Here is a 15,288-nt window from a genome sequence, read left to right as displayed (position 1 = left end):
ATAAAACTGCTAGAAATACGTATTTTTGATCCTTCAAGTGTAACCTCATTCCACTCTGGTGTTTTGTCACCCTTCCTGCCCCTCCCCCCACATAAAAGGTTCTAGCTCCGCCCCTGGAGAGAGTGGTAGCCATCGAAATGTTGACTCAGACCGACTTGGACCAATCACTTACTGACAAAGTTTGACTCAAACACGGCGGCGGCCATTTTGGTAAAAAAATAGGGCTATTTCAGAATTCCCACCCTAATCCTACCTACCTAAAAACTATAAAGTGCCCTGGATTTTAAGAGCAGTTCGGACACCATGCTCACTATTTTACTTTTATTTTTCCAAACGCCGGATATAACATCACCAATTTCACAATGTGAAAATCGGATCATTGCGAACATTTCACGACATCTATCCGTGACTCCACTGTGTTCTGATGATAAAAATGTGGATAGTTTTTAAAAAAATAAATTTAAAACTGTTTCTTTTCCACAAAAATTGTTCGACCACAATGCATTGTGGTCTATATTCGCTGATATAGTGAGCATTGATGCATTCTTGTGTTTTGCAAAGACTTCTGGGAAATTTCTAGTGCACTCGATTTTAAATGGTAGATTTGAACAGCACAACAAAATGGCTGACGAACTATATAGTGCACTATATAATGAGAAGGGATTGAATTTGGAAGGTTGGAGCAGGAATCTAAGCTCCGGGAATGCAATTTATTAATCAGAAGTCTCAATTAAAGTATGTTGTTTCCTGTCGAACAACACGTTTGACCGCTTCTCCAGAGCTCCTTTTCAAGGGTTGGGATGTGGACTTCCAACAAGGTGATTGGCCAAAGAGGTTGCCATAGAAATGGAAAAATGATGGCTCTGACCATCAACCCTTACTGACGATTTATAGATCCAGCATGGCAGCATCCTGAATGACTGAATCCATTGCATTTCGTTGTTTGGTCATTTTTCTGAGTGACATCACACTTACTCAGTCCAGTTCTCACATACAGACAGGGATGACTCAGAAAACAACAACTTCAACCCCTTTCGTTGCTGACTCGAACACCAACACTCAGAAACCGGTTCACTAAATTTACTATTAACCTACTTTGGGATTTCCTTCCACATGCGGCTGAAATCCTCTCCATCTGCACCCTGCTCTCAGCCGCTCGTCTAAATATGGTCATTATATGAACTGAAATTTATGAACTGGAGCCACGAAGGAGAGGGAGGTTGGGAGGAGAGGCAGAAGATAATCCGCAATCTGCTCTCCTCCTCCAACCCTTCGCCCTCAATAGGACTTCGCAACACTTAAAGTCGATCTCCTTTCACTTCTCCCAAACCTTTCCGCTTCAGACCAAACAAAAGCTTTGATGTCACACGAGCTGAAAGAACCTCTGAAGATCTTTAGGGAGCTCATGCAGGAGAAAGTGGCACAAGATGTGCAACATCAAAAAAAAAAAATCGTCAACCAGAGAGGACTGACAAGCCAGCGTTTAGTTGCTGCATTGAACGGCACGCCGGCTACAGTGAACTGGAGCGCTGCGGCTGCACACCCTCAGATTCACCCTCTCTCATCACATTTCAAAGAAGCTGCATTTTAGCTGCTCAATTCCGCAGAGACTCCCATGTGCCTCGCGCCTCAGTAAGCTGGAGCTTTTTTAGGGCATCCATCGCTTAGCTTCTCATCTGCACAGCGAGGGGGGAAAGAGGGACCCCTGCAGCTCGGAAATCTAAAGCAGAGTCCCACCTGGGGGGGAAATTACACATATATATTTAGGTTTTATGAAACAACATCGAGCTTCTAGCCTATGCAACTTTAAATATCCCAGCAAATTCATTTTTTATCGGTATCTTCACACTTTTTCTTCAACTTTATGGCCTAATTTCTAAAGTTTTTGGAAAATCCTATAGACACTATAGCACTCTTGAACTCACTTCATTGTTTGGAATTGTTCTAAATAGCGGCAACCTTAACCAAACTTCATCACTTTGACGTCTTTAGACATTTATCTATAAAGTTCTGGTATCTGAGGAGATCAGCTACAAAATTAGATCACATCATCAAACTTCCACCACCCTGCTTGACTTCATGCAAAGAATTTGTGCTAATATATTCTTTAAGTGTTTTTAGTGAAAAAAAATGGAGCATTAAATCAAAGTCAAACATCTCCAATTTTGTCTCATATGCAAAAACTTTAGAGACTTTTTTTTTTGTTTGGTTTTCTGCTGTAAAACTGTTACAATGTATAGTTTTTCAAAAAGAAAAAGTTTTTTTTCTAGCAGTCTTTCAAAAGAAACTCTACTTATGTTGTCTTTTATAATAATCTAACATTTTGAATGTTGACTAGAACCTGTAGAGACTGAGATGAGGCTCTTGACTAGTTTTTGTTCTGAAAAATCTACCTTCGGAGGGAAATTCTCACGAGATTTTGCTTCTTAAGAACCAGAAAGTACAAATTTTATCCTAAAACCTCATTTTATTTTAAATGTTTTAAGTCCTCTTTGATCTTTTAGCCCTTATGCTGCATCAGCAAACATTTATCAAAGTGCAAAACATTGATTAAGAACAACAATTATGGTTGTAAGAATTAAATTATTTAGTTTTTTGAATAGCAGAATCTGTTTGTTGCTCTTTTTAAAACTGTGTGATCATTTTTTTAGCCACTTTTTCAACATTTTTACTTTGATCTTATTTAATACAATGTAGTACCGATTAATCATAAAAGAATAAATGCTTCATAGTGTTAAATATTTATAAAATATCCTAATTTTCCCCTAAATTTAAACTCATAGTTTGGCATTTTTCTCAGTATGACTAAACAGTTTTTTTTCCCTCTGCATCCTCAGCGATTATGTTCTGAACTCCTGGTGCCAGAAACTTTCAGACAATGATGAACTGAAAAAAGCAAGGTTGGTTGTCTCTACACACACCCAGAGAAATCTGTGTCTGCCTTAATAATGCTGTGAATAACGGCCACAAATGTTCATGTCCACTGAGATGCTCAGAATGTTCTTTTTTTTTTTTTTTTTTTTTACTGTGGAATGATTTTCCAGAAGAAATGCAGCAGTGGATGCAGTTTATTTTTCCTGAAAGGATTTATAGATCTGAATGTTTGATTTGCTACTTTCTGGAGCCTATTTTCATGAACACACATTAGAACCATTGACTGTATATGAGAACTGGACTGAGGCACCACGCCTCCCATAGGTTCCAAACAGGAAGTACCTGCTGGCTCCAAGAAGCCAAGGGCCCATAGACATTCTATTTGTCAGACTAACCATTCTTGCTGTGATACCTTTGTTTTAACAGGTTCTTGAAAATCATCTTTTATTTCATGATATTATTTTTAAACTGGCCAATCAGACGCCTCAATAAAAGTATGTGGCTTTCATTTCAAAGATTTAAATTGACCGACATATTATCCTTAGCCCGGTTTCCAGTGGTACCAGTGTGGCTTCCTTGGTGAGAGTGGTTGCCATAGAAACCGACCCAGACCAACTTGGACCAATCACTGCTTACTAAGGTCTTCTGGCTCCGATAAAAAATGGTGGCTCAATTGACTCAATGTTGTTGGAGCCTTAAGTAACCATTTTCTACAGGTGATGTCACACTCACTCTGTCCAGTTCTCATATACAGTCATTGATCATCATAGATCTCAATTTACAAAGTTGCTTTTTAAAAACATGAAAAGGTTAAATCATCTAAATGTTTGCTATAAAAAATATAAAAACACAAAAATAAGAAAGAAATAGTTTGTTTGTAACGAGCAGTTTCAGTAAAGTTCACCGTCTTCAAAAAACACGGAGTGGATGAGTGTTCTTTGATAGGAATGCTGTTCTACTTTCACCTTAAATCAAATACAAAAATAGCATCCTAGTGATGTGTACTAACAGGCATGCTAACACAGTTTTAACTGAAGCAGCAGAAATGAAAACAATGTTTTACAACACCATCCACCTCCGTCTGTACAGAGAGAACTGGAGTGATCATCCCCTCCGACCTCACAGTCCAAATAGGAAGTACCCGCTGGTCCCAGACACCAAAGTTCCATAGACTTCTATTATAAAATAAACACCAATTACTCAGTCATTCTGTTTGTCACAATAACCATTCTTGTTCTGGTGTCTCTTTTTGACATCTTCTTGCTAAACCTAATTTTTTTTTAATAATACATTTTCTTTATCGCTAGTTATTAAAGTTATAAACTAGCCAATTAGATGCCTCATTAAGAGCATGTGGTGCCCGCTGGCCCCGCCTATAAGTTCGAAGCATTTGATTGACAGATTCTCAGACCAATCCCTGCTTACTAACGTCGTCTGGTCCCAAAATGGAGAAATCGGGCGATTTCTGTGTCGCAGAAAAACCGCGACTGAATTGACTTCATTTCACTGGAACCCGCGGTAACAGGCTTGTGAGGGGAATTTGTTCCATGAAAAAAATGGGTTCAATCTGTGTTTGAACTCTTAAAGTTCAAACTTTAATAGAAAAATAAGTCCAGTTTTAAAAAGTAAACATAAATCTGATCATGACGAGGATTATTTAACGCTGGCTAGCCTATGTGGAAGATTGATTGACAAGATCATCAGCCAATCAGGAGGCAAAACACATTGCACGGTTAATAAAAATAAGCATTTTAAGTTGTAAAAATCCACAAAACGAAGAGACCTTTGAAGGTGAAACACAACATAGTAAGGGACTGTATAGGCGCTTTACAAGCTTTTGAGGACCTAAACATTTGGATACAAATCCCTTTCAAGTCTCACTCCGATCATCTTTTATTGTAAAATCTTAAATTTTAACTATAATTATGCAATTTTTTAGCCAAAATAAAAAAAACCTGTGTTGATTTTCAGGACATAGTTTCTGCAGAGCAGTATAAGCTCATTAGAAATTCACTTCCGAGTTGTGGGCATGACCAACCGTTGGCATGGAGCAACCCCGCCCCCTCTTCCCCTCCTTGTTGCGGAGCAGAGCAGGTAGCTTGTGGCCACCCAGGATATATTTTGGCCATTTTTTGTCTGTTCCTGAATGAGTTCAGAAATACTAAAAAATTCAGTTTTAAGATTATTTTCTTAATATTATCAGGAAAGTTCCACAAGAACATTTTAAAAATTTTCTTTGGAATGTCTTTAAAGGATAAAGGAAGTTTTTCAGGTTTTTTTTTAAGTATTCACATCAACTCAAAGAACAACACGCGAGTATAACAGGCTGTCCAGGTGAGTCAGGACTCAACTGTAGCACTTCGAGGTTTCCTGCAGGCTGCAGTGTGGCTGGCGGAGCGAAGTCATAGCTGTGGAATGCAGAGCAGAGAACAAGGCGAGTTTGAACTGCTCTCCTGCTCCGACAGCCCGGAGCAGGAATGCACGAGGAGCAGGTAGAGACAGTCAGTCCGGGTTGTTGTTCCGACGCACACGGCGGCCCCGGGCTACACATATACAACCCGCCCAAAAACTTTCCCTTTCTGCAGCCGGTCAGACGGTAGCACAATAAGTCACAAATGTCTTTGTGATATTACATGTTAGAGAAATCATACACGAATGGTAGCTCGATGGCTTTTCCCTTTTGACCAATCGGATGGACCCCAGTCACATGGTTGTGACATTTTAAGCTATGTTGATTTTTATTTAAATTAAACTGTGAGAGTAAAAGGAAAATTATTATCATAAATCGTAACAACATCACAATTTTGACCACAATTTTATAAAAAAAAAAAAAAAAAAAAAAAAAAAAGATCCAGTTTAGGTTGGACTTAAAGCTTTAGGAGTTCTTCACAACAACCTCTACCATTTTCTTTTTTTTATTGGAGAAGCTGAACATTCGGGTTTGGATTCAATCGCTTCAAATCTCAGCACGATCAGAGATAGACAAATAAGAAGGGCAGATGTGCATTAAAATATTAAAATGCCTCCGTGTCACGCTTCATCGTCCAAACATAACTGCTCTCTGCCGTAACATTTCCATAACAGATTGGAGGGCAGAGCACCCCGACACACTCACACAAAAAAAAACGATTTCCTCCATCTCCCTTCCACCGGCCTTTGTTCCCAAGGCCCTGATTTCAATATTCAAATCCCGCTGGGCGGCGGGGTGAAGCCGTGATGCCAGTGGGTCTGAGAACGCTGCTCCTTCCTGCACCCGCTCTGGAGAACATCTGGTCCTTCATTAGAAAACCCCAGCAAAGGATTACAGAGCCAGACTTGCTGCAGACGGATTTCAAAGTGGAGATGAGTGCGGGTACTGGAAGGCGAGACAAAAATGACAGGATTCCTGAGTATTACAGGTTCAGCACCTAACAATCAAACGCCAGCAGAGAGCGGGCAGACCGTGAGGCACCGATGGTGCAAAGAGTCAGAGAAACCAAAACGTTTGGCGAAACCAGAACTGAGTCAGCGGTTAAGCTGCTAACACTTAAGCTACGTTCTTCAAGTGACCACTTCCAATGAAGAGTCTAGGTAAACCCGGGTCTTCGCTTTCCACGTTAAAAATTCTTGTAGCTATAAAAGTTTTTGCAACCATTTTTAGGCTCTACATACAAACGAGTGTCCACTGAACTAGTGGTGAACCAAAATATTGATCAATATATCACAGAATTTAGTCCTGCGATTGATTCTTGATGGTTCTCACACAGTTTTGATCTTTAATTTTCTTTGGAAGAGGCTCTAAAACTTTAAACTCGCCGTCCTCTGATTTGGTGGTAGGTGGGGGGCATCCGTTACCTGGCAGCTACTTGAATTATTTTATTTTTGTTCTGTTGTTTACAACAATTTCGCTGTTCATTTTTAGTGTTGTTAACACTGAAATTTGCATATTATTTTAATTCAATTGGTGTCACTGGTTGTCAAAAACATAGTATTACAGATTTCAACAATGTTGCATTAAAGTGTCAAAAATTTGCTGCACAAAATAAGACACAAGTTGTTTATTATGATTGTGTTCAAGCTAAAAAATAAATGGGGATATAATTTCCCAAAAACTATGTATTCTTCAATAAATTGTGAGTTATTAGAGATGATTTTTACCAGTTATCGCAGTATCACGATATCATCGACATCGTGAGCCATTTATTACATCGTATTGTGAGGTACCCAGTGATTCCCAGGCCTAAGCTAAACCAGGTCAAACTTTGACCAATCAGGGACTCACATTTGGACGTGATGTAGGTAATGAAACTCACTGCAACGACCCCAACGACTCTCCTGGTGGTCATGATGATAATCCACCATTGCAAGAACGCTAGTAATGAACCAAACCGTCTCCTTGTCATGCCCAATTCGCAAGATTTGCACTACTTCCAAGTGTAGCTGGCAGACAACAGTAGCAAAAGAAAAAGACGTGGAAGCCCCTCCCTGCTTGTCCAGTGTGAACACCATAGGTTGTGTATAGCAGCTTTACTGTGCTGCTATGGTAAGTCAGGTATGAAACTACTTCATGTTTGAAGAACAGGGACCAAGACTCTGGGAAACACAATAGTGTATTGGTGTAAGCTGGAAGGCGCTGGTTCAAATCCCAGTTCTGTGTCTCACTGTGCCCGTGTGGTTTTCTCCAGTTTCCTCCCACAGTCCAAAAACATGCTTCATAGGTTAATTGTTGACTCTAAATTTGCCCCTAGGTGTGAATGTGAGAGTGTCTGGTTCTGCAACAGCAGCCGCCTTCACACAACTATAGCTGGGATAGGCTCCAGCAACCGCCGCTCCTAAATCAGGGTTCCTACAAGTTTCTTCAAGTTAAATGTAAGACTTTTTAAGATCTTCTGTGGCATTTTGCTAAAGAACTTTTCTTTTTTCAAACTGGAGGTGGGCATTCAGTGCATTGGCGCATAATAACTGGTCCTCCTGTTGCTTATTTACATTATTAGATCAAAATGATCATGGTCAAAATGTTACATTTTTGACATGAAATGTAATAATGGAGAAGATTCAAGCTGCAGAGTGTTTAAGGCTCAAACATCAAAATTCAACACTTTAGGCCTTTTAAGATATGATTTTCAAACTCATAAATTCAATGCTCTTTATAAGACCCCGCAGGAACCCCGTAAATGGATTCAGCGGGTTCTGAAGATGAATGGAACCAGGAGAGAATTAGGTTCCACTGAGGTACATATGAAAACAATGTTGATATGATTTTTGGTGAAAATACGGTGGCCCTGAAGTGCAAATCACATTAACAAACCACTTAATGCAAAAACCTGTTTAAAAAAGCTTTAAATATTTATATTCTTGATGAAGATATTGCAATGCCAAAAACCTTCCGATTGAAAAAGTGATCAAGTGTCATCCTCCAAACACAGATGTTCCATAATACCTGCCTTTTCCACGCCCTTCTTTTGTTTCCTTTTTCAATATTTCAGTTAGATTTCTTGAAATAACTTTTGTTTTTCAAAATATATATATATTTGCATTTTTTTTTTGTAATTCTGTATGTGTTTTTTATTGGTTTTTTTTTGCTTTGCTTTTTTCATTGTGATCTTCCACAGTTTTTGCATTGTGTGATTTGTTGCACTTCAAAGCCACTTTATAAAACAACGGATCTCAAGCAGCTGGATGGCTCGGTTGGTTGGGTGTAGGACCGGCACTTGATAAAAATCTGTTTTCGATGAGCGTCATCCAGTGTGCGTCCTTGGCAAGACCCATCATGCCACTGCCTAACCTTGTAGCCACAAGGGGGACCTAAGTCTGAGTATCCCTCTGCCGGTTCCTAGTCTAGATAAAATACAGGGATGTGTCACTCTCTACCAAACCACCTGTGGCGACCCCTGACGGAATGTGCTGAAACGTGAACATTCAGGTAAAATCTCCAGATGGGGCAGAAAAAAACTAAAAAACAGAAACTATATAGACAGTATCTCTCGTGGGTTGAGGTTGACCATTAAGAGATGGCCGATCGGTTGGGTCATGTGGCCCCAACAAAAGAAATTTGCAACCAGTTATTATAACATTTTGTCGTAAAGTTGGTCCTTTTTTTTTTTTTTTACACCAGAGTAAATAGAGATTGACTTGAAAAATCTCCAATTATCTAAGTGAACTGACCTGGCTCCAGCTACTTTCTGTTTTCAGCACAAGTTTCAACCCGGAAGTCAAATAGCTGCACTTTGTTTTAACTCGACAAGTGACTATTCTGTTGTTATCCTGAACCACAATCTGTTAATTTCCCTAAAGATCGGAGTCGCGCACGCAAATCCAGAGAGGATAAATCAGAAATCCGGATGTGCTGGTGGACCAGTGCAGCTCCTGTACTGGTTAAACTGGACCTCTCTATGTTGGCATTTATAGAATGAGGCCATGAAAGATCCATTCTAGTTTATTTAGGTTTATCTGGAGTTACTTTTGTTTTAAGGTTTTGGAAAAAAAATTGTGCCGTTTGTATGGAAAAAAAACAGCTGCTGAAGAATATTATAGAAGGAGAAAAAAGTTGACAAAGAACAGTGTAATTATCCTTCTAGAGAACTTCAAGTTAGGAGATAATGTGGGGAATCCGGCATTGAACTCCTCAGTTTGACCATAAACACATCGTTGGTAATCTTCACGTGAGAGCTTTTGCATTGATTGGGAAAAATAAAAAGTACAATGAATATAATGAATACCACGTCAGATCAGACGTGACTCTCAGAGCAAAGAGAACGTGGTGTTTTTTGAAAGAATGAAGGGTCTGGGGGGTGGTAGATGTACCCGTTTCCCAGCATCCCATCCTTCTCACTGGGCTCTCACAGCTGCAGCCACACAAAAGCATCCCTCTAAAAACGCCAAAGATGCTTTTTCCTGTCACAAGAAGAGTGTGTGGAGCGATGGAAATGAGGGTGTGAGGGGCATCGCTCTTCCACAGAGACAACAGTGGCGGGATTGAGCGGAGATGGGCGGCCGGGGTCACCCTGGCCCGTTCCCAGAGCCCAGCCACAGGAAGCGGTCTGGGATCCCGGGAGGACACAAGCCCTGCTCTGTTTGTCTGCATCAAACCACTATCAGATACTTCATTCACAAGTCCAGGCCGCTCTGATACGGGGGGGTTTAATGGCTGTGCCAGACTCTCTTGTGGCGACTGATTCAAGCAGCACGCGAGCGAACTACAAAGCGGGACGTGTGAGCGAAGAAAACACCCAAAACACACCCAAACTGGGCCAATGAGGCATAAATATGGACAAAAACAGAGAGAACAGGTGGAGCTGGCATTCCCACACTCAGCCATATGGCCTCATCTACGCTGGACACTAATTAGCATCAAATTTGGACCAGAGCGACAGACGTTTAGAGTCCATAACATCAAAAATTCAAAAGCCTTAGTCAGCGGGATGCCACATCCCCTTCTTTTTATCAGTCTGGTCCTCCTGAGTTTCTGTTTGGGAGGGGTCTCATCACTGCATCCTCCCGACTATACCACAGCGAATAAAAGGTAGAACTGAAAAGCCTCAAGTGTCCTAGTCTGCGTGGATGCGAGTCCCCCTGACAATTCTTTCTTATTTTAAAATAATGTTCCCAGTGGAGTTTTAATTATGATTATGAAGTTTTTACACAAAATCCCACAACCTAAATGTCTTAAAAAGCCATTTTTTCATGTTGATCTGAAGCCTCCGTTTCCAAAATCTCCTCTGAGGGGGCGTGGCTTTTGGAGATGAGTAGCTCCGCCCCTGATCCACTCTGTCTGATTATGATAGCTCTGTAGATCTTCACTGCTGCTACATAAAAATGTATGTGATGATGATGCACTTTTGATTCCGTTTCAGTGGTGTAACATACGTTTCTGACATAGAAATTTCTGCTGCAGAAGACAAATCCGCATCGCCGGTGGTCAGGAGGATGTAGGCGAAACGAGAAGTGGTTTGATGTCGTTGCAAGAAAAGTTCTGAAAACATCTCTACATGTTACAGCCTAAATATCAGAGGATTAGGGAATAATTTGTTCTGAAAACGATGGCTTAGTTTGAGCATTGGCAGCTGCTCTGAGAGCCAGATGTGGCTCATATGTCATAAGCTGGCTTTGATCGGACCGGAGCCAGTCCACGGACCCAAACAGGTTCCTGAGGACTAGATTTGGTTCACATCTGTCTGGTGTTTTTCCTGATTCGCTCCGGAATCATAAAGTGCTGCATTTGGGACTAAAGCAGAAATGTGTCAAGTTCCGCCTCGGACCTTAGAGCCAATCGATGCTCCTCTGATCTCAGGGGAACGTGGGGCGCTTGCTTAAAGCAGAGCGCTTCCTTTACGTCTCTGACAACGGAAGTGACCTGTCCCAAAGATTCCCACCCGAGCGGAAACAAGCGGATCATTGATGCCAGGGTCCGGCCTGACGCACAGACCGCTCCAGAGCGGGAGAACAAAGGGGTCGGTCCGCGTTCGTGCTGCCAATTAGCAGGAATTTCACCCTCAGAAGCCACTTTCCACCAATCGGACTTCTGACTGGAAAGCATTCATGAGATTCCAAGGAGCATTAGGTCTCCTAATGGACACAACGGAGCCCTGAAGGTCTTTCATCCCGACTTGAGAACATTTCATATTGGGTCACTGTCCTGAAATGGATCTCATATAATAACTGATGAAACAATTTACTACAGCTAAAGGTCAGCTCTAAGTGACCTCTCACCCAACCAGTAGTCCTGTGTCTTACATTGATGAGTGATCCCTTCCATGACAAAGGTGGACAGGAACCCTTGAAATTAAAGCGGTCTTATGGGGTCCAGATGACCCCACTTCAAATCCCTAGAAAGATATGACAGATCCAGACCAGGAGAGTCATAGACAGATGAATGTTTTAAATCAAGGAGTAACATTTGACCTTAGTCAGCATAAAAACTACATCCTGATGTTCTTTGATCATCAGTTTAGTAGAAATGGAGCGGACTGTCTGGTTGGACGTTAGGTGTGGTCTCCAGAGGATCATCAGAAAGAGGTCAGAGGGTAAAACATCTACAGCAGGAGAAGCTGCTGGAGATGAACTACATACAGATGTGGAGATCCACAGAAGACTAGGAGTGAGGCTTTTGTCTTCAGAGAGCGCGCGTGCCCACCCTCCTGAATTATTGACCACCGTGAGTCTGTCTGGCTTTGCCAGCAGTCAAGTCAGTTTGGGAGTTTCGCTTCCTCACCCTGAAGGCTGCCGGAGTCTCCGCGACGTCGCTCTTCCGTGAATCTCAGCGTCCGCTTCCGCGTCAAACCATCAACTCCTCCGCCGGACGACTCCTTCAGGAACAAATCAATATTTTAAAAATCGGTTTGGGATCGGAGCGGCCCGGTTCCGGCCGGGATCAGGACGGGACGACTCCCCGCGACATTCCGTTCAGACGAGCGCGCAGATGCGGGAACATGTGGACACCTGGGAGTTCCGCGAGGCTCCACAGCGACACCAGAGCCGGAGCCGAACGGCGGAGCGGGATGAGTGAGGGGGGCGGGGCCTCGTGCGGATCCTTCCGCTCTGATTGGACGCTCCTTTAATGCATAATTGAGCTCTGATTTGGTTGAATGGGGCTGACTCACCTGAGACTGCAGGTCCAAACCTGCGCGCATGCTCGATGAGGACGATGCTTTCTGAACAGGATCCATATTCCTTAACGTTTTCACTCAAAATACATTCTAATTTGCAACAAAATAAGACAAATAAAGATATTTTACAAAACCACTTAAGGATGATTAAAAACACTCAGGCTTAAATAAAAAGTGAGAATTAATAATGAATAAAGAATCTCTTTTATTTGGGCTTTACAGCATTTTCCTTTGTTTGGGAAGCTGCTGCCATCTAGCGTTGAAACGAGGTAAAACCCAATCTGTTGTTTTTTACTATTTTTAATAAAAATCCAAACTCAAACAACTAAGAGCAAAACAAAAATGTATTTTTTGTCTCCCTTTACTTGACTTTGTTTGCTTTTGTCTCATAGGAAAGGTTCAATAAAGTTTTGGCTTTTGAATGGTGGTAAATGAGAACATCAAAGAGAAAAGTCATACACATTGATTGATTAGTTGATTGATTGGTTTATTGACTGGTTTATTTCAGGCACAGATTGTGAAAAATACAGGACAAAACACAAATATTTCAAACTCATCTCAGAAATAATGAATTGCATTAATTAAAAATAGAAAACAAACAAACAAAAACAAAACACATTTACGTCACATTTGGTTAATTCATTTGATTGATTCTTAAAAAGGAGTGGGAAGAAGCGAATTTATATAATTTATATAATCCCACCCCTACAAAATAAATTAAATGATTAAAAATATTTATTTCAAACCGTTTTGTTACTGATGAATTATTGATACGTTTTCCAAAAATAAGTATTTCCTTTTGTCAGAGCAAACAAACAGCGTGCATTTTGGACCAGGTCAGCCGGGATGCACAACACAGGGGTTTGCAAATAATTCAGGAGCATCAAAATATTTCTCTCAATATTTTTGCTTTTTCATTTGTCTAGAGAAGTCTATGGGATGTTGGCTTCTTGGAGCCAGGTATTGGTCAATATCGGCGATATCGATACCAATATTGATATTTTTAATAAATCTGGTGGATGTGACACAAATCTCAAATGTTTTTAAACCCATGAATGTTTTTTTTTAAGTCTACCTTTTAAAAAAAAATAATGAGGACAATATTTTCAATTAAATGGAAATTGTTTATTGAAATTGTTTAATGAAACAAAATAGAAGAAGTGAATTTAAAACAGTCAACAACCCTAAAGAAATAAGTAACTATGATACAAAAATGAATTAAAATATTTAACACTTAAAGAAAAAAAACAACTGTAAAATTTTTAATTTCTAAGCCTTTAAATAGAACAATAAAAAAGGTGAAAAGTAACTTGTTAAAAACAAGTCCGCACCTAAATAGAGTGAATGATGCATGCTGCCTGCATGCATCTTCGATATCATATCTGCGGGCCGGTATTGATCTGATCCGACACCATCTTGAGATCGATAGTATCGATATTTTAGATCTATTCGCCCAGCACTGTATGAGAACATTAAAAACTTCCTGGAATTCCTGTTACTAAAACAAGGAGCTGTCCACATCCTTCGCCACAAAAGCCCACAGAACTCAGAGTTGCTGCTGCTCCACATTGATAACGTTAAAAACACTATTTTCATTGAGTGAGTCTTTAAGTATAAAAATGAATAAAAAGAAAAACAAACAAATTGTGTACATCTGAACGGTAGAAGGGTATGGATGAATTTCACCAAGAAGCTAATTACCAAGACTAGCTTAATTAGGTGCAAACCTTCATTAGCTGCATGGCAAAAGTCTGATCCTGAAAATGCTTCTCCCCATATAGAAAACCTGGTCACATTTGGCGCCTGGCGAGTGTTAATTTTAGACAGCAAATCTTTATCTCTGGAGAAGTTTTACATTTTTTTATTGTTTATCTTCTTTTTTCTTTCCTAACTAGAAAAGCACAATGCTGTCAGACGGTAACAGTTCTTGCCTCTTTGCTGCCCTCTTCTGGTTCCTTTTTGATTTGGTTCTGTTGCTCGCCCTCTCCCTATCTCTCCTCATCGGGGGTTCAGGGTGAGACAGGACACCCTGGCACACCTGCAACTCTTCATCCCAGCAGCTTATAAAACCAGTTCCTCCTCCTCCTGCCTGTCCGTCTTACATCACTGGCTCAGTGGCTGCTCTGGATCCCTTCACGCCTCTGACCACGCTCCACCAGAACCCACATCAGCTCCACCAGAACCCACATCAGCTCCACCAGAACCCACATCAGCTCCACCAGAACCCACATCAGCTCTCCACCTGTCTCACCTCTACAGTAAAATCAGGATTTATTTTCCCAACGTTCAACCTCTCCTTCTGACGATGACAAATGCTGCTAGAATGCTTATCAGCCACTTTGAACTTAGATTAGAAATTATATCTAGTAAGAGCATGACATATTTTCACGTCTTAAACGGATTACTATTATTTATCTATTTATGTTTCGTCTCCAAGATCTGTGCAGAACCATTTGACACTTATTTACCAGGCCCTTTTCTGTTTTATTTTTTGCAATGCTTAAATGCAATGCAATCTTTTTTACAAAAAAGTATTAGGGCCAACTTTAAATCTCCTATATTTACCACTTTAAATCTGTAAATTTACATTCATTTTTGTATATTTGCTATGTTAAATCTTGTAAATTTGCAACTTCAAATCTAGAAAAATTTACATCTTTAACCTCTTAAATTTACAACTTTAAGTCTAGTAAAATTTACAACTTTTAATATAGTAGATTTACGACTTGAAATCTAGTAAATGTATGACTTTTAGTCTAGTAAAATTTACAACTTTAAGTCTAGTAGAATTTACAACTTTTAATGTAGTAGATTTACGACTTTAAATCTA

The 15,288-nt window shown here is 40.4% G+C and overlaps 1 protein-coding gene across 4 annotated transcripts in view; it reads right to left on the bottom strand.

Moving 5' to 3' along the window:
* The window catches only part of src (v-src avian sarcoma (Schmidt-Ruppin A-2) viral oncogene homolog), a 38,074-nt gene extending 25,715 nt beyond the window's left edge, over window positions 1–12,359 (bottom strand). For 2 of the 4 annotated variants that reach the window (XM_024292187.2, XM_024292186.2), the window contains exon 1: window positions 12,065–12,358. The gene's annotated coding sequence lies outside the window, so the exon portion shown is untranslated. Of the gene's footprint in view, window positions 1–12,064 lie in introns of all 4 variants that reach the window. The other 2 variants (XM_024292185.2, XM_024292188.2) reach the window with 2 other exon arrangements.
* Window positions 12,360–15,288: the final 2,929 nt, after the last annotated feature.

The sequence above is a fragment of the Oryzias melastigma genome, linkage group LG7 (assembly GCF_002922805.2).
Source record: "Oryzias melastigma strain HK-1 linkage group LG7, ASM292280v2, whole genome shotgun sequence".
Taxonomy (NCBI): Eukaryota; Metazoa; Chordata; class Actinopteri; order Beloniformes; family Adrianichthyidae; genus Oryzias; species Oryzias melastigma.
This window is presented reverse-complemented; position numbering and strand designations above follow the sequence as displayed.